Here is an 18,689-nt window from a genome sequence, read left to right on the forward strand (position 1 = left end):
AATTTACCTGGAGTAAGACGTCCATACAGGAGAGAGTAAATAAGTCGATTAGGTCTATTTTACTGTAGCCTTAAATGTCAGGCTGGGACATCTGACTTATTCTGAGCGCAATGAGGAACCATTTACAATTCTAGGGACGCGAGGAAAGCAGTATTTATAAATGTGTAGAGAGAATGACAGATGGGTTTCTCAAGCAGCCACATGCACACTACATCACCTGGGGTACTGTTAAAGTACAGATTCTGATTCGGCAGGTCTGGGGTGCAGGCTGAGAGGCTGCGTTTCTGACATGTGCCCCAGATATGCCCAGATTGCTGGTCCTCAGACAGACTGTGAGTAGCGGGGGATTAGTGTATGGTTCTAAATTCAAGACATCCACTGAGCTGTAATACTGAAACAGAAAGAGAAAGCATGCCATAAAAAAGAAAAAAAAAACTTTTTACAAATTTATTATTCTAGTCTGTTCATTTGTTTGCAAGGAACAAACATTTCTCACTCAACCCGCTGAAGTAAAAAGGGTGACTCTAGCCCTGGCCGGTGTTCTCAGTGGTTAAGAGTGTCAGCCCGTGCACCTAAGGCTCGTGGGTTCGATCCAGACCAGGCCTGGGTGTGTAAAGGAAGTGGTCAAATGATGCATCTCTCTCACATAGATGTTTCTCTCTCTCTCTCTTCCCCAACTCCCCTCCCTTCCACTCTATCTAAAAGCAATGGAAAATATCCTCCAGTGAGGAGTAACAAAAACCAAACACACACAAAAACAAAGGCAGTGTCTCTTGAACCCAAAGAAATATTTTCCATCCTGGTTCTCATTGCTCTCTCTTTCCTAGAACCCAGTCCTGTTGGTACACCTCCCCCCAAAACACAACACACAAAACCAAACCACCAACAAAAACAAAAAACACCTAAACAAACAAACAAACAAACAAACAAACGAAAAAGGGTGTCTCTAAAAAGAAACATGGGAGAATCTTGCAGAAAGCAATGCAGAGTATGGCAGAATGTCTCCAGGAAATGGAAAGGCACTGTTCTCTCCATCCAGCTGATTCTATGCTTTCCTGTCTCTTCTGCTTACTCATCAGTTCGCCCATTAGGACTCTCAGTCCTGACTCTAAGTAACTGCCGCTTCAAGCATCGACTACCATCTTACTGCAGGGTCTTAAGTCTCAGTTCAGCTTATCAGGAAAAGATCAGAATGGACCCGTCTTTGGACTGGTCCCCAGGATAAGGAGTCCTTCTCTGGTTCAATCATCTGTTACTGTGGCACAGTCTTCACATAATATTTCAGTGATGAAATGAAGGAGAGTTGGAAACAGCAGGCAAATTGGCCAACAGGATGCTAAACTGGAGAGACTCTCAGGTTCAGCTGAGGCCTCTAGATGTCTAGCAATTCCCATGCTCTAAAGGTAGGTGTTTCTCTGAACAAGTTAAAACATTGAGAAACCAGTTCTGCCAGCCTTAAGCCTTCATTCACTTCCAGACTATATGAGTTGGTGAACAATTCAGAGATTGAAGAAGCAGGTGCTGAGGTTTGTTCCCAGCTTTTCTGTGCATTTCCTCTCCCTACCTCCTGTGCAAGAGATTGAAGAGGGGAGCTCATATCATTCAAATGTGGGGGTTTTCAAGAGAATCATTTGGAGAGCAAGAACCACTTTAGAATTTGGGGGTACATGGAAAATGGTATCTCACTTTGAAAAGTCTAAATGTGAAAGGCTGTGGCTACATCAGCCAGGGATAGCAGAGCAGCAGAAGGGAGGGAAAGACAGAAGGAGAAAGAGATGCAGTCCCAGGAGTAAGCTGCACTCACACTGATGGGAGGTTGCGGGCGACGGACCTGGACAAAGGGGGATCCTGCAGGAGGAAACTGGCCTGTATTAAAAGGGCCCCCACCCCTTTTAAGGGCAACACCACCTCAAACTTCTAACGTGGACTAGACTTTTTACTATTTGAGAATTACCAGGAAAGTATGAGACGGGCCCAAGATTTTATCCAAGGTGTGTGGAAGGTGATTCTTCAGAGCTGGTTTAAATAGAGAATGGGAGTGGTGGTGGAGGGGTCCCACCAGCGCCCTTCTAAGTCCAACATGTTCTTTAGACCAGTTACAAATGCAAAATTATGTCACTCCAATGGTGTTTGCAGATTCCAGGCGCTGATTTACTTCAGTGGGTTGAGTGAGAAATGTTTGTTCCTTGCAAACAAATGAACAGACTAGAATAATAAATTTGTAAAAAGTTTTTTTTTCTTTTTTATGGCATGCTTTCTCTTTCTGTTTCAGTATTACAGCTCAGTGGATGTCTTGAATTTAGAACCATACCCTAATCCCCCGCTACTCACAGTCTGTCTGAGGACCAGCAATCTGGGCATATCTGGGGCACATGTCAGAAACGCAGCCTCTCAGCCTGCACCCCAGCCTGAAAACAGAACTTGAAGTTGAAAAATATATATATTTTTTAAATCCTCACCTGAGGATATTTTCCCATCAGTTTGTAGAGAGAGTGGAAGGAAGAGGGCAAGACAAAGAGAAACACATCCATTGGTTGCCTCCTGCACACACCCGACTAGGGCCCCAGGGCCAGGGAGGAGCAACCAAGGTATGTGCCCTTGACTGGAATTGAACTCAGGACCCTTCGGTCCATAGGCCAATTCTCTATTCACAATTCTCTATTCACTGAGCCAAACTGGCTAGGGCTGGAGTTGAAAATTTGTTTGCTTGTTAACTTATACTTCTTTCTTTGAGATAAAACAGTGCTTCATTTGTGATTTAGAACCCAACAAAAAACTCTCTAGAAGCTCCAATGAAGTAGATCTGTAGAAAAGGGACTTATGAATAAAAAAAGAATGACAATGACAGAAGGAAAGAAATAAATATTCTCACTTCTATAAAAGCTGCACATGGTTTGCTACTGAAAATTATGACGGACTGGAGAGTGGAGAAGCTAGCTGAATAGTAAGTATCATGTAAAGTAAGCCCTCACTTAATATAGGTTCTGCGACTTGAAGCAAAACGGTATAAGGAGAAACTGAAACCGTACAATGAATGGATCCGGCCTGCCTGTAACTACTCGAGCCAATAAACCAGAGACAGGGTTGAATCATATGTAAGCATTTATTCCAATAATGCTGGCAGTATGCGGGAGAAGCAGATCATCCATGAAAATCTGCTCTGTCCATCCCCCACCCCCATAAGCCAGCTGCTTATATTGGGTAGAAGGACAAAGATTAAATGGGGAAGTAGGCAAAAGGAATAAAAATGGGCACAATAGTTACAGATTACAGGCAATTTGGGCTGGAGAGTTGCAAAGGGCTCCATGGACTCCATTTTTGGGGTTTTTTTTTTTTAGCAACAAGGTTGTTAATCTTTCCATGATAATAGTGTGGATGAAAGGGGCCACATGTTAACCTGACAAGCTCAGGGGAGGCCTGCATGGCGGTCTTGCAAACTCAGAGACCTACAGTAACCACAAAGGATGGTCTGAAATTAAACTTTAACTAAAAGCAGTTATGGTGGGCAGTTACATCCTCCAAACCAGCTAGGGCAGAAATCTGGACTTTTTATGTATGGTGATCAGATTTATGTTCTTTCTGATGATGTCTTGTATGTGTAAGTCCTTCCAAATGCAGAACAAAACGGTCAGCTTACACCAGTTTGCTGTCCATCTCCCTTACAAGCTCAACCCCAGGAGGACATGGACCATCCTGATTTGGCCACCATCATCTCCCCAGAACATGAGAGACAGTCTGGATATTTCTGGGATGGTTGGAGGGTTGGTTGGAAACTCTCACTTGGTAGCACTCAGCAGAGCATTATGATTTTCACAAACAATTTCCCAGGACTAACTCAGCTACAGTTGAGCCTTTTTCATTCAAGCAACTGTCTTCTCTGTCCTTCACTGAATTTCACCGACCATAAAAACAGAGCAGAACGAGACCGTATCAGGCCAGTCTTATCTCCTAGCTAGAGGGAATTCCCAGGCAAGGGAAATAACCATGCCACCGGAGTCAGGAGTTCTAGTTCCTCTGATGGTTGGTTTCAGGTCAACCTCTACTCAACTTAAGGTCATGGTGTATTTTTGTTGAACATTTATCTTTTAGGGCCATAACTGTGAAAATGGCCACACACAAAAGAAGGATGGTACCTCGTTCTCTTGACCCAGATGTCCATTATCTGGCTCAATTCAATGTTCATTTAAACCAATATCCAGTGAGCATCTACCATGTGCCATGCACTGTACTCAGAGAAAATATGACAGAGAATTTATCCTATTCAAGCTATATCCTAGTCGGGAGACCAACAAGCCAATTATTACAATACAGTTTGAGAAGCAGGAAAGCAGAGGTTGAAGATGAGGTTCACAGAGGGACATTGAAGCCTGTTGTGGGATTTATTGGTGGTGGTGGTGGGACTTCCTGAAAGAAGTTTAACCTACTGATATCTTCACTGACAAAGTCAACCTTTACCTAACTGAGCCTATCTGTCTTTTTGCATCTATGATAACATACCCTTGAAATGTCTGGGTAACTTGTAACTTCCCTTTTTCTGGACCCCTTAGGGCACAACCTAAAGTTCTGAGGCACCAGGACAGATACCACAAATTCCTTCATTGATATCATGTTAATTGTTCCTGCACCCACCTAAGTATGTATCTATCATTTTACTTTTTATCCAATCCCAGGGCCCACACCCCGCCCCTGCTTTGCTTTCTCCCGCCTCTCTAGTCTATCACCAATGGATTTCATGTAACCCACCTACATCCCTCCTTTGATTGCAATGTATAAATATTGACATAACCCACCATTCTCCAGAGCATTATCTCAATTCATTGAGGTTCTGCTTCCCGGCATTTGTGGACAGTTTGGCTCAAATGAACTCACAAAAATTCTTTACAGGTTTGAATGTTTTTATGTTAACAATAGGCAGTTCTTGGATAAGGAGAATGGACTAAGGAGGATGGACCACAATTACAGGTTAACTCCCAGGTCCTGGGGAGTACACTCCCAGCCAGGTTAGAATGTGCTTTCTTTAGTCAGAACACAACAATCACAGTTAACAGAGCATGGTTTCTTATAACTATAGCTAGTCTCCACTATTCTATTTCTCCCTCCCACCCCTAACAAAACCAATTTTACCATACACCAGTTGATATAAACAAGAATTAAATTCCTATGGCATCTCATCGATGTTGTAGCAAAACATTATCCAAGGACCTGTATTTTGAGATCATCAGGTAAAAGAAGTAAGACCCCAGCCCCACTCTTATCATGAACACAGGAACCCAGAAGCTGAAGAGGGAGGTCAGCCATACAAATGCAAAGGTCTGCATTCCCCAGCATGCTCCACCCTCAGGGAAGGAAACTTCTCAGATTCCACGGGAATCATAGATTCTTAACCTGTGTCCCAATGTTTTCCTTTGTTTACTAAACATTTTCATGCTAAATCCTAAGTTAATGCATTCCAAATTTTGTTTCTTACAGAGCCTTCTATGTGTCTGGCACTGTTCAAGCAGCTTCTCATGGAACTTATATTTGAGTGTGTGGCAGTGCAGGTAATAAATTACACATCCAAGCACCCAGGTGATTATTTTGATCAGACAATTTTGGAAACACTAACTTCAGCTATTCCATAGTTGAAAGCAGTCACAGCAACTGATAGCTGAGAACTAAAGTTGTCGGCTCACAGGATATAACACAAGCAGTGTTAGTAGACAGAGCGCACCTGAGATGTAGCACTGAATGGGTAAGAACTTGTCCTTCCATGTTCCCTTTGAAGTTAGAAGGCCACACAACATACTTTGGCCAATGGAATGTGAATGGAAGCGATGTGAGTGGAACTGATGTGCTACTCCTGGGCAGAAATTTTAAGAGTCAAAGTATAACTTGGCACATTCCCTTGTCCCTGTTGTGAGGATCATGGAAAAACCTGTGAAGATTCTGTCATCCTAGTTCCTTACGTGGATACAATATGAGCATTACTCTCTTCCAATCCAAGATGGATATGTAGTATGAGTGAAAAATAACCTGTTGTTATTTCAAGGCACTAAGATTTTCAGGTTCTTTGTTATTGCAACATAACTCAGCCCATCCTGATTGACAGTCTTCAAACTCTACAAGCTTCTAAGCTTTGCAAGAAGACAATGATATCTCAAAAGTCACTTTTGAAGAGAGGAGTTAATGTTGTTAGGTAAATTTTCTCCCTAGAAAAGGAAAACTTGTAGTGCCAAATTTAACATCTCCCAATTAAGTTTATGTTCACAGGACATAGATTCCAGATCCTTATCAGATCAACCATCTTGGTAAAGAAAAAACTCAGACTTTCTTTCCCTTTCAACCCTGACTCGAAAGTCTCTGACCTGGTGTTTGACAACAGTAGTCAATAGGCTTGGGGAGGGGGTCGATGGCGGAAAAAGAGGGACATGTGTAATACTTTCAATAATAAAGGTTTTTTTTAAAAATAGGCTTTGGGAACATAATTTTGCCTGAAATAACTACACTAGAGATTGGGGAGTAGCTTTTGCTAAATTTGATAGGTGCAGAGACAGTGCTATAATAATTTTGTGTGTTTTATTGACTTTTTGTACCCTCTAGAAATTCAAAGAGAGACTTGATATTACTTCTGTCTAAGCTACAAGTGCTTGCAAAAAAATTCCAACACTCCCTAACCGGTTTGGCTCAGTGGATAGAGCGTCGGTCTGCGGACTGAAGGGTCCCAGGTTCGATTCCGGTCAAGGGCATGTACCTTGGTTGCGGGCACATCCTCAGTAGGGGGTGTGCAGGAGGCAGCTGATCGATGTCTCTCTCTCTCATCGATGTTTCTAACTCTCTATCCCTCTCCCTTCCTCTCTGTAAAAAAGTCAATAAAATATATTAAAAAAAAAATCCAACACTGTTTAATCCTTAAGAACCCCTCTAATTAAGAGTGAGTGAGATATGAAGTGGAAAGAATGAATTCTGGACATTAATTTCTTTGAAGTTTAAACCTTAAGGGCAAGAGAATTTGACTTTAGACATTAATTTCCTTGGATTCTAATTTGTAAGGGGTTTTCATCTTTAGACTTTAATTTTCCCTGGGAATTTGATAATGGAAGAGTTTATGGTCAAATCTGGAGGGTCTCTGTGCCGACCGCATTTTATTATTGAAGTATTATAATGGTGCCACGTGATTTCATTGCAAGCCCTCTCTACCTGAGATCAGACAACATTAATGAATATAATTGGTATGGAAAACAGACAAGGAGATAAATTTTCAGATTTAGAATTTCTATAATTCACATACTATTTGTAGTAGTTATAAAACATGGTCTGTTTTATGTCCTGTTTAGCAGCTTCTCTCTCATGCAGGTTCTTGGTCCTGGAGGGGAGCTCAGGTGGGCTTTGAAAAGTCATGGAATCTAGACCATTCTAGCACCATCTGATCATCCAACAGTTCCTTTGTGTTCACCTGAGAAATGGAGCACACACAGCTTCTCCCCAATGTTGACTGCTGCCTCAGATGAAGTCTCTAAACATGACACACCCAGGGGAGCTCTGTCTTTTAGGGGCATCTTTTGGTCAGATGTCTTGTCTTGGCTCCCTCTGCTTCCTCCCACATATAAATCTTGCTGCTATCATGATGTGTTCCCACCTATCTATATTTGGGAGCTCATACCTTGCTACCTAAACTCATTATGGATGCTGTTAATGAATTTTAGCACTTTCTATCCAACTTGCTCTCTGTCTTTGTAAGAAGATATGGGAATATTAAAAAAACAATGCCACTCCTAACTTCCCAGAATTCCCTTCGCTTTTTTCTTGATCCATCCATGGTGCAAAGATAATTATATGCTCACCAAATACACTTTAAAAAAAAATATATATGTTTTTTAGTGACTTTTAGAGAGAGAAGAAGGGAGGGGGACAGAGAGATAGAAACATCTTTTAGAGAGAGGAAGACATCAACTGGCTGCCTCCTGCATGAAACTGGGAATTGAACCATCGACCCCTTCGTTCCTGGGTCGACACTCAACCACTGAGCCACACCGGCTAGGCCACCAAATACCTTTTCTTATCTCTTCTACCTCTCCTGCCCCACAATTGAGTGTGGCCATGTGACTAGGTCTAGCTAAGGAAACATGAATAGAAGTAACAGGTGTTACTTCAGGGCAGTGAGATAGATCCCTCTGCATCACCCCCTCATCTCTCCCTTTCTGTTTCTCTTTCAGCTCAAAGACTGAGGCAGCCTGGATCAATGGGTCTCAGCATACAGCATAGTTATCTACAGCAGAGTCTGCACCAGCAAGAAATAAATTCATGTTTTAAGTCACTATTCTTTTGGTGTTGCTGCTACAGCATAAAACCAGACTACCTAGACACTTGCACACCTACTTCCTCTATTAATTATCCATTTTTCCTCTGTAGATATATTCAAGTATCTCCTAGCCAAAAAAAACCAACAAACCAAAACACAAGAAAACCTTTCCTTGAGCCTACTGTTTCTCAAATTATCATCTATCTCCCCTCTCACTCACTGATACATTTCTGGAAGGAAAATCTATATTTGCTACCTCTGCTTTCTCAGCACCCACTCACTCCTTAATTCCTGGGGATCTGGCTTCTGCTATCATCATTCTCCAGAAATTAAATTTTTTAAGATTACCAATGATCTACTTGCTAACCCACACTCAATCCTGCCTTCTCTGGTCAAGTGGTTTTAATTTTTTTTTATTATCACAGACCCATTTGAAAATTAGATAAAAATTATGGATCTTATTCTCAGAAAAATAACATATACATGCATACAAACTTTTCATAAATGTCAAGGTTTTTTTGTTTTGTTTTGTTTTATTATCATGCTCTCCCAAAGCCCATCCATAAACAGCCTAATCATCTCTGTGCTCTGGGTAAAGAATTCTGCTCTGGTGTGTACTTAAGAAAGAAACAGAAAGCAAAGAAGTTTATTCATTCCCACAAAAAAGTCACGTGGAGCATTCTTTCACTTTCCGATATATTTTCCTATGTCACCCTAAAGTTTTGTCTCCCCTCTATTTTTTGCACTTCTGTAAACGGTAATGTAATTTGCATTGCCATCTATTTCTTTGTCTTCCCCCTCCCCCCCACCTCTTTCTCTCATCTCTCTTCATTCAGTTATGGAGTACTTGCAGAGTACAAAACCACAGTGTGTTTCTTATCCCAAAGGAAATGACAGCATAGCTGGGAAAGAAGCATGCTTACATAAAAACCTGAGTAATAAAATAAGAATATGAATAAGTAGGAGACATATTGAACTATTTCTAAGGAAAGGTCAGACACTGCTTTCTGTAAGATAGGGAATGTAAACTGGACCTTGAAAGATGGGCTGGTGTTTTGTTTTCTATTGATTTCAGAGAGGAAGGGAGAGGGAGAGAGAGAGATAGAAACATCAATGATGAGAGAGAATCATTGATTGGCTGCCTCCTGGATGCTCCACACTGGGGATCGAGCCCGCAACCCAGGCATATGCCCTGACCTGGAATTCAACTGTGACCTGGTTAATAGGTCTTCACTCAAGCAACGGAGCCACGCTGGCCGAGCTGGGCTGGGTTTTTGATAGGTAGATAGGGAAAATGATGTGACAAGTAGAATAGGAAGCATTGTGTGAGCAACAAAAAATATGTAAAAACTAGAGGCCCAATGCATGAAATTTGTGCAAGGGGCTTGGCCCTCGCAGCTGTGGCGGTTGCCTCACCCTCGCAGCCCTGGCTTCATCCGGAAGGTTGTCTGGAAGGATGTCCAGCTGTCCGGTCTAATTAGCATATTATGCTTTTATTATTATAGATAAATGAAATGTTGACGTAGGTTCCACATGGATTGACCAGAGAGAACACAAAGTTAGATAAAAACAGAATAGTCAGGTGGGGCCAGTCTTATGTTAGCCTTGAGTACCAGGTTAGAGTGTCTGGGCATTATTTTGTGGGCTATTTTAAGAGGGAGACACTGAATAAATATTTTTGAGCAAAGGACTGACAGCATCAAGTGATCTTTTAGGAGATTAAAAGATCTCCTAAAGGCCAGAAGGAGAAGAGTTAGGATAGTGTCTCCAACAATCCATAATCTGAACGTGTGAGCTGCAGAACTGAACTGCTTGAGGAGAGTGACATTAGCAACAATGGCAGAGCTGATGTAGCAGGCGTGAGGGCGCGTGGCTTGGATAGCCCTTCAGCTGGGAGAATGTGGTTAGCTAACAATAGCCTCTGGCCGCAGCACCTTCGGGTCCTACCACAGCGGCATTCAAGCTGCGGTCACCATCCTCCCGGGACGCTTGCCTATGACTGAGCATGGCGATGTGACTAGGGTCTAGCGGGGCCATTTCTGGCCAGTGCAGGACTTCTCTACCAGGCAGCCTTTGCCCCGGAGCTTCCCATTGGCTCAGACTTTCCTAGATCTCCATCAGAGTCTGAGGCTCTCTTTGTCCAATCCTGTTTCCTCCCTTTTCTTCCACAGGTGGCAGGTCAGCATCGGGGTCTGTAGAGCTTTCCCTAATTAATCCTCCTTCCTCCTCCTTTACCTCTCATAGGTTTCCCAACTACTGGGCGGGGGCGGGGAGGATCTTTGGAAATACAAAAAGTTACACATTGTTCAAGTGAAAATTAAAGTGATAGCCTGAACTGTGTCTAATAAAGGCATTTCTAACTTTATTTCATGGGCCAGAAAACTAAGAAATGTGATAATAGTGATTTTTGGATTGAGAACAACACCAAGGTCACACTGCAGATTTGAATGAGATTTCTGCATCCTGAAATCTTTTCTCTGATTTAACTTGAGATTAAGTACAAGACGAAAGTAGCTATTTGGACATATTTTTATTTTGAGAAACCAATTTATTTTAAAGAGAACGTTTTCATCTCACAACTGAAAGTAATAATGGGGTAAGTGGGAGGAGCCGAGCAGTTTTCTGAGACAAGTACTGCAGCTGGGGTTCAGCAAATATGAGAGTCAGTATAGACACTAGAACTATGTCTTTCAGATAGCAAAGATCCCTGGAGCTTCTTTGAAATACACTTTATGTCTGTGTTCATGAGACACTTCTGGAAAAATGGAAAGATGCTCCTGTCATGGCAGTGTTGAAAAAATATATCTGAATATAAAAAAAACTGTCTCAAAATACACCAACTCGATATTCAGAATTTAACGGAAACACTAGATGACAGACATAACACTATCAGCTAAACATAACCACTCTTCCTGTTTTGTTTGGTGGGGGAGGTTATAGTGCAATGTTAGAGTGTATTTTGTGTGTGCGTTAGGCTGGGGGAGAGTAATTGGTCACTGAGTTTCAGTTGTTCAGGGGTAGAGTAACTTGGGAATAAAATTGTTACACTAAAGTAGCTTTGAGCTAATATATAACTATTTGGTTAAATGCCTAATCATTTCATTCCTATTTTTAACTGCTACCCAATACAACAGTTTCCTTGAAACATTTCAATAATACAAATTCAAATTGTTGCCTCTCAGTTCTTAACCCCTGCCTAGCATGACCTCTCCCCTGCCAGTTTTCTATTTTACACATTTACATTACGATTCCTAACAGTAGCAAAACTACAGTTATGAAGTAGCAACGAAAATAATTTTATGGTTGGGGGTCACCACAACATGAGGAACTGTATTAAAGGGTCGCGGCATTAGAAAGGTTGAGAACCACTGGCCTACACCAGTGGTCGGCAAACTGCGGCTCACAAGCCACATGGAGCTCGCGAGCCGCGGTTTGCCGCTCTGTTGACTAATGAGTTTGCCGACCACTGGCCTAGACTATATAAACAGTGTGGTTTATGCTAAACACCTGCTTTCCTTCTGGGAACCTGGACTTTTGCAGGCAGAGGGTGCCTACACGATCAGACCCCAGTAAACAATCTTGGGCGCCGTGTTTCTAATGGGCTGCCCTCAGCAGAAACATCACAAATATGTTGCTGGCCATTTTCATTTCTGGGGGAAAAGCATGCTCTGTGTGGCCCCTCATCGGAGGAAGAAGACATAAGGAAGCTGCCCGTGGATTCCTCCGGACTCCAGCACTGTGTTTCCCCTTACAGTCCAGAGCTGTGTGTTACTCCATCACTGTGATCGATCTTAGCTGGGAGTAAAATTACATGCTGATTCCAGTGAGTCTCCGAGAGACTATCCGAACAGAGAGTGCTAACCTGCCCTGGTTTTCCTTCTCTCTTGCTATCTTTGTTGGTTTCTCCTGCTCTGTCCCACTTGGAGGCCTCAAGGCTTTACTGTCTTCTCTTCTTTATAGTCTTTTTCAGGTGATCTAATTTAGTCCCTTAACATTAAATATAATATCATCTATATGCTGACAACTTCCAAATTTCTATTTCCACTAATTCTAGAAACTGAAATCCAAGCGCCTACTTGAATCTTCACTTAGGATCTTGTACTGCGGTTGTTTGTTTGTTTCTTTGTTTGGTAAGACTTTTCCATTTATGTTCAAAAAGGATTAGTCTAAAATTTCCTCACTCCATTTGGGGGTCAAGTTTGAATTAGCACTAGTTCCTAACTGCAAACTACCAAAGCATATTTTTAACCTTCATCATTTACCTCTAAAGCACCTCACTGTTCACCACTGGCTCTCTCTTCAATGTACTGGTTATTTTTGTTATGACAATGGCAATGACGTCCAGAGTTATCTTTGTAAATGACAAGGCTCCTCATGTGATGCCCCTGCCTCATTGCTTACAGGATAAACCGCAAACACCTTGGGAAGGCATGCATGACTATTTGGAATCTGGTCTCAGCTTTCCTTGTTGTCTCTTCTCTTGCCATTATCCACACTTTCTGTGCTCTCACCACACAGCAGTCCTTGCTTCCTAGTCTACCCAGGCCTACTGAAAACGCCAGGGCTTTCTACACACTGATGCCTCTGCCTGGGGTATATGTATCCACCTGACTTCAGGACCCTAATGACACTGCTCAGCTTCTCCCAAATATTTGGTGACTGCCCATAGCACTGTATTCATATAACTGAAATAGCTTTGGGGATAAAAATCTAAAATTCTTAACCCAACTTACAAGGCACGGTATGATTTAACTCTGTTTACCTTCTCAGCCTTATCTCCCTCTTTCCCCCTCCCTCCCTGAGCACATAGGTCTTTTCAGAGCTTCTCAAACAAGCCAAGTTCTTCCGCCATGTCAAACTTCCACTCGTACTGTTTTCCTAGCTGGATCGTTTCTAACTCCTTCTGAACACTTCATGCACCAAATGCTGCTTCCTCAAAAAAGTCTTTCTAGGTCCCCCTGTTCTACACAATCAGAGCCCTCTTCTTCCTATTAAAGGATTTATTGAAATTATAATTAAATACCTGGAGAATGAGTTGTTTGATGTCTGCCTGCTCCACTAGACAGAGAGCTCCATGATACCAGGAATTAGACCGAAATGGATCTTTTAGGAAAAGAAATATTTTATGTTAAATTTTAAATTGTGCATATGTTTAGCCTATAAATCTCTTCTTACCTGAACCTGTCTATATTTTATTTACACACACATAGAAAGCATAGTGTGAATGGTTTGTGATATGAAAGTTGTTAAATTAAGGGGGAAGCCCTGGCCGGTTTGGCTCAGTGGATAGAGCGTCGGCCTGTGGACTGAAAGGTCCCGGGTTCGATTCCGGTCAAGGGCATGTGCCTTGGTTGCGGGCACATCCCGGTGGGAGGTGTGCAGGAGGCAGCTGATGGGTGTGTCTCTCTCATCGATATTTCTAGCTCTCTATCCCTCTCCCTTCCTCTCTATAAAAAATCAATAAAATATATTAAAAATATAATAAATAAATTAATTAATTAATTAATTAAGGGGGAAAATGACAGTTCCATGTTTGGATTAAAGCATTACTAAAACAGGGGCAACAGAAGCCTCATGGTAAGATGATGACTCAAAAGAACTAGTTTGGCAGAAGCTGAAGTTTATAGCTGAGAGTGACTATAGAAACAGAAGCCACCATCCTCCAAAATTAACACAATTATTGGATGAGGCATTAAGTATTTCCATCTGTGTAAGGGAGTTTGAATTATAGTCAGTCCTCAATTAATGTCATCAACAGGTTGTGCCTTTAAGCGAACCAATATTAAAAAAAAACCACAATTTCACCATAGGCTAACTGATATAAACAAGAGTTAAGTTCCTATGGTATCTTATCAACATTATAACTAAAGGACATTGAGGACCTGCAGTAGTTTCATCTAGAGAGTAAGAAGATTCCAACTGACATTTAGTTACAATTTTATCTGTTTGTTTGTCAATCCACTAGACAGTGAACTCTTTGTGGACAAGGACTGTGTCATTCATTTTAAGATCTCACACTTGGCACTCAGAAGGCAGTCAATACATATTTACAGAATTAATGGATATATATTTCACGGCAGAGAATTAAGGATTTAACAACAGATCAGATACAGATGATTATTCTCAGAACTAGCCCTAGCTGGTTTGGCTCAGTGGATAGAGCATTGGCCTGCGGACTGAAGGGTACCAGGTTCAATTCCAGTCAAGGGCACATGCCTGGGTTGCGGGCTCGATCCCAGTAGGGGCATGCAGGAGGCAGCCAATCAATGATCCTCTCTCATCATTGATGTTTCTATCTCTCTTCCCTCTCCCTTCCTCTCTGAAATCAATAAATATATATTTAAAAAAAATATTCTCAGAACCAGAAACAGATCTGATAAAGTTATTGACAATGAGGTAGAGAGACAAAGATTTGAGAAATATAAAAAATATGAAGATCAGAATGAAAAGGTACAGATGTCTAATAGGAATTATATAAGGAGAGAACAAAAAAAAGTTGTGAAAAGATAATAGATGAACATTTTGTCGACTAACAAATGATTTGAATCTTTTAAGAAACACAAATCCCTTGCAAGATTAAGAAGAAGAAGCCCACATCATGTTACATTGTAGTGAAATGGCAAAATGCCTAACAAAAACTGTAAAATAATAATGGAAAAATCCATTCTTTTAGCTATGATAACTTCCTTGTTAAAAACTGAACTCCATATTTGAACTTTAGTTCAAATGAAGTGAAATGGATAGTATGACTGGATAAAAAGGATTTTTGGATGACATATTCAAAACTTAAAAATCATACAGGGACTAGAAAAAGTCCTCCTTTCTCAGATCCAATATTCGGGTGTCTTTTAATAACTGTAACAGCAAGAGTCTGGATATTTTATTATACTAGAATGACTCATTTTTAAAGATTATGCTCTGGCAACAGAGATTCATTCACTTGCCAATATATCCTCAGGCCTAACTACATCACATATAGAAAAAAAGTAAGGCAGGAGATGCATGAAACTAACAACCTATCATTTTGTTCACTGCTAAGAAGTGAATTATCAAGTAGTGGACCATTAAGTACATCAAAGACAAATATTTGATTGATAACTACCCCTGCCAATTCCTCCACAAATATTTTCCATGAAGGGATATTGTATTTTCTGGGTCTTCTAAGAAGGGTGATTACAGTCGGCTTCTTCAGGGGTCTGATAAGAAGCCAATGTCTCCCTCAGGGTCTGACTGAAAAAGTAATGAGCTGTTATCATTGGCAGAGTACTCTGAGCTCTAAGAGATACAAAATGTTTGGAAGTTGGTCTGATGAGAAAACTGACCTCTGATTTTGGGTTATTGTCTTCAGGGATGAGAAGACTATGTCACCCAGAGAAACTTAAGGTCTCCTCCAACCTTCTCACTTCCAGGGGTTTCAATAGTATTTTCTATTAAACTTCACAAGAATAACAGAAAGAGATTTCATCTCTTTTGCTCCAATAATTTTTTAAAAATATATTTTTATTGATTTCAGAGAGGAAGGAAGAGGGAGAGATGAAAACATTAATGAGAATCATTGATCAGCTGCCTCCTGCACGCCCCCTACTGGGGATCGAGCCCACAACCCGGGCATGTGCCCTTGACCAGAATAGAACCTGGGACCTTTCAGTCCGCAGGCCAATGCTCTATCCACTGAGCCAGACCAGCTAGGGATCCAATAATTCTTTTTAAAAATATATTTTTATTGATTTCAGAGAAGGAGGAGAGGGAGAGAGAGATAGAAATAAATGATTAGAGAGAATCATTGATTGGCTATCTCCTGCATGCCCCACACGGGGGATCAAGCTCACAACCTGGGCATGTGCTCTGACCTGGAATAGAATCATGACCTCCCAGTTCATAGGTTGACGCTCAACCATTAAGCCACACCAGCTGGGCTCCAAGAATTCTTTATTCTTTGCCAGTACAGACATCCACTCCCAGGAAACTTGGCTTCATCTGGAACTGCTTCTTTGAAATAGTAAATCCAAACATTCCTGTTCCTCCAGATCCCATGCTCAGGCTAATCCTTGTACCGCATCAGGATCTGAGTCCTTGACTTCTACACTCTCTACCTATCTGTCCTTTTCTTCACTTTGACTTTGTGAGAAACAGTTTGCTACCCAATACACCTTTTTTAGTGTATTGATTTTTTAAGCTGATCATTTTTTAAGAAACAAAAGACTCCAGAAGAATCTTTGACCTTCTCCCCCTAACTACCTAAAAAAATTTAGTAGAGGACCTGCTCCAGGAAGAGAGATATTATTATAGATAACTATAGTTTAATCTGAATTAAGTGTGATAGACAGGAAAGAACCTAGCCAAGTCTTTAATCAAAGTCCTCTCTGTGTCCCATTGTTAAAGATGGTCCAACAATCAGTTGTTTACCAAACATTTGCTTTTCCATCTCCATGTGAATTGCCTTCTCCTTTGAACCCTCAAACCACAACCACCTCCCCCCTCCCCTCCCACCCTTTAAGGCCTCCCCCGCTACTCCAGAATGGCATATAAACCTCAACTGCCCAATTTGTCTTTGGGTCCCACATTTTTATGGAATCCCGTAAGTACAAACCTAAAAATGTGGTCATTTTCTCCTGTTAATCTTTCTCATATCAATTTGATTATTAGACCAGCCAGAATAACTTAAAGGGGTAGAAGGATGTTAACCACTCTCTATCAAATATTCTCAATTATCTCTATTTAGAGAAGAGAATCCAATGAGATCATGTAAGTAAAGCACTGGTGAGAGAAGTGCTCAGCAAATGGTAACTAACACCACTGCCTTCACCACCAACAACATACATAACATTCCCTTACTCCTTTGTCATCCTATCATACCAGCCTGTAGGTACACAAACTGGGCTGCTAAACGTTATTGGAGAAAACCACTATATTGTACAGACAGATGATGGTGTATTATACTTCCAACCTTCAGTGTCAACAATTCTGTTTCTATAATTCGTTTTTTGAATTTTGAGACTACTCTAAACCTCCCTCAATCTCCTCAAATCTCCTACCCATTCTCCTTCTCTTGCTTCACAGAAAACAAAATACAAAACAACAACAATAACAACACCCCCCCACCCCAAACATACACACACCAAAAACAGGAACCATTGGAAAGAACTTCTCCAATTTCCAGCTACCAAATCTGTAAACCTTTCTGAATTTGCACCTCCCTTCCTTGCTTTTCTCCTCTGGCTATGGAAGTAAACTGGATAACTACTAAGGGCCAGACTCCACGTTCTCTTCCATTCTCTGTCATCTTCACTCACCTCTCTTCAACCTCTCTCTCCACTGGCTACATCTAGTCAATCTTTAAACATTTAAATACAGTCGACCTTCAAAATTTCTTTTTATTTCAGCTAACTCCTTATATCTTTCTTGTTCTTCTCTAAGTTTCTTAAAAAATATTTTGTTGATTTTTAGGGAGAGGAAGGGAGCGGGATAGAGAGATAGAAACATCAATGAGAGAGAAACATCATCGATCCACTGCCTCCTGCATGTTCCCTACTGAGGATCTAGCCCAAACCTGGGTGTGTACCCTGACCTGGAATCAAACCAGTGACCTCTTGGTTCCTGGGTCAATGCTCACCACGGAGCAACACCAGCCAGGCTCACCCAAAGTTTTTTAAAAACATAGTCCACATTTGCTGTCTCTATTGGTTTACCAGTTCTTCCATTTTTCCATTGTCATTGTCATCTGGATTCCATTCCTACACTCCACTGAAATTATTCTTTTAAAAAATATATATATGTATTTATTGATTTCAGAGATGAAGGGAGAGGGAGAGATAGAAACATCAATGAGAGAGAATCATTGATCAGCTGCCTCCTGCACGCAACTGGGGATCGAGCCCACAACCTGGGCATCGAGCCCACAACCCGGGCACGTGCCCTGACCAGGAATTGAAAGGTGACTTCTTGGTTCATAGATGAATGCTCAATCTCTGAGCTATGCTGGCTGGGCCACTGAAACTCTTCTTAGCTACTTTATCAGTAATTCCAAGGAACCCTTCTCAGTTCTCATTCCATTTGACCCATCAGGACCTTTTGTGGGGTTACTTCTTCTATCTGAAACACTGTTTCCAGGAATGCCACTTTCCTAGACCTCCTCCTACCGCTCCCACTGCTTCTTGAGCACTCTTTGTGGTCTCTCCTTTTTCTCTCTCAAACCCTGAGTCCCTCAGAGTTTGGTCAAGGACTCTATTCTTTTCATGCTGCTAAATTAGTTAAACAAGGAGATCATTAGACTGAGGTGGCACTAATGCTTTGGCAGCCTACTTAAGCAAACCAAAATCTAGGTGTGCCTCAAGGTTATGAAATCTAAATACCAAGGACAATCACAAACAGCCCACTAGGCTTAAAGCTATAGCCAATCAAATAGTTTCCT

General features: G+C 41.4%; 1 protein-coding gene across 1 annotated transcript in view; it reads right to left on the reverse strand.

Moving 5' to 3' along the window:
• Positions 1-18,689, reverse strand: part of ACYP2 (acylphosphatase 2) — a 179,214-nt gene that overhangs the window by 159,842 nt on the left and 683 nt on the right. Inside the window, exon 2 of the mRNA XM_080683725.1 lies at positions 13,302-13,381. The gene's annotated coding sequence lies outside the window, so the exon portion shown is untranslated. The remainder of the gene's footprint in view (positions 1-13,301; positions 13,382-18,689) is intronic.

Source organism: Plecotus auritus (assembly GCF_963455305.1).
Source record: "Plecotus auritus genome assembly, chromosome: 8".
Classification (NCBI taxonomy): domain Eukaryota; kingdom Metazoa; phylum Chordata; class Mammalia; order Chiroptera; family Vespertilionidae; genus Plecotus; species Plecotus auritus.